This window comes from Eimeria mitis, genomic scaffold (genome assembly GCF_000499745.2).
Source record: "Eimeria mitis Houghton genomic scaffold, Emh_scaff3008, whole genome shotgun sequence".
Taxonomy (NCBI): domain Eukaryota; phylum Apicomplexa; class Conoidasida; order Eucoccidiorida; family Eimeriidae; genus Eimeria; species Eimeria mitis.
Window position 1 is genome coordinate 1 of NW_013571352.1, and position 2,125 is coordinate 2,125.

Sequence of the window (2,125 nt, forward strand, 5' to 3'; positions counted from 1 at the left end):
AGTACCCCCCAGGAGCAATTTCAACAGCAGAAATCGCAACAGGTTCAGCCGACTTCGGCGTGGCGCTAAGGCGTTTGGGCCCTAACTGGGAATGGTTTACTCCATCTAGGGCTGATGCGGGCCTAATTGCTACGTACTGAATATTCCGTTTTTTACGAGTTGCCGGTTCAAATGTTACGTATCCCCGACCGACCGCTATCGTTCACGTTCCACACGGAACTAACAGGAACATAAATACTGCTAACGTGCAAACTTGAGAATGATGGTCTCTCACGGCGTTGTCTGGCAACGGGAGACACACTCTGTCAGCTGGTGGAAGCTTAGATGTATACGAGTGCAGAAGAGAGAGCAGGAACTATGCAATCATAGAATCTTGGTGGAGGATTCACCTGCTCTATTGCTGCATTGCCGTGCTGTCACTGATTCGGCAACGGTGCAGCAGCGTCTGTGCGATGATCGGGTGCATCTATACTTGCGTGCAGATACGCAGCGGAACGCCAATCACGTAGCAGGTGTCGACTACAGTGCTAGTGCGTGCATCACGAAGGCTTCGGATCGGCCTTGCATTGGGGATTGTTGTGGGGCCAGATTTTCAGCAGGAGGTGATACGACTCAAAAAGTCTGCCTTCTCTCACCACCTCAAGGGTCCTGAGGCGAGTTTACTCAGCCCTGTGTACGACGATGGCTCCAGAATGTGCACTAATACGTATATGTTAAGTCAGGGAACTAATATTTGGAAGCACACATACTGCTCGGCCGACGGACATCCGTTTACAGGCGAAGAGAGCTNCGTCGCCACATTACCAAATCTTGGCAAATCTTGCACGAACGGGCTTGCATTAGATGATACCTACTCCGAGACGGCCTTGCAAAACACACTCGGGTTGCAGGCGTCTTTTCCACTTGAGATGATGTCATGGCTCTGCTTGTGATACCCTCATTGTGCCATATTTGTTCACGGTCTTACCCTCCGCTGGCTGGTTTACGTCACACTAGGGGAGGGTGCCCGTCGTCCATGGATGGAACCCAGGTCTTTTCTTTTTACATTTACGTTTTGCTGCAAACTGTGAAGCACTTCCACTTTGGAATGGCGGGGCTGGTTGCCAGCACCCAGGCTTCACACTGGGTCATCGACCGGTGTTGCGGTCTAAACGAGAGAACGAAAGAAACACCATTTCATGATCAGAACTATTGTACAACCATTCCACTCTGCTGAAGGAAGCAATATGTGGACAAACGGGGGTTATGGGACTTGAAATAGGCGATGTTAACTTTGTGGAGTCGAAGAAATCCACAAAAAGTCGAGCATCGAATATTTCGCCCCGTGCACGCAACGATGTCTTTGGAAGATCCTTGGAGCTTCTGATTTTGCTGGATAGACAACTGATTAACTATGACAGGTGTAAATGAACTAATCCAGGGGAAGAAGGGGTCATACCTGCAACTTCGATGCTGCCGCAACTTTTGAGTAGTGTAATCCGTGAGATGGTGTGTAGGGGCTTAATGGGCTGAAATCTAGGCACCGCCGGGTATGTAAGAGCACACTCATGGTCTACGTTTGCCGGTGTATTGATCCCCCTAAGGCGGAAAGCAAGGGTCCTCGCCTCATCGGAAACTTGTGTGTGTGGTCACAGCTGTTGCGCGCAAATCGCGGGCGTCGAGCCACTACGCTGGGGAGTCCAGAGACAAAATGGTAGTGTATGCTTTGTAGTTCATGTTTGAAAACAAAAAGGAAGCCGTCAAATGCGTGATATGAGGTGCGCTGGCTTCGGAAGTCTGTGCGGCCGCGAGAAGGCAAACCCGTAGTGCCCCTGTCGTGGCCTTCTGGGCCGTCGCGATGTTGTGTGGGGATTCCCTAAACATGCTCTGGAAGTGGTTATATAGTGTTAGTGAATGAAACCGTATCGCAAATATTCGTTTCTTTAGGTCCTCCTCAGTTTTCATCTTTGCGCCTGGCCGCTAGGCACGAGACGCAACTGCTGTGCAGCTGTGGGGGGCGAAGACTAGACATTGGAATGCCAGATCCTGTGGGATTCTTAGGCATTTAGGGCGGATATATTCACAACTTCGAATTATCTGCTTTTTAAGCATTTTGGGGCTTTTGGAGCTTGTTTAGCGCAGTTAG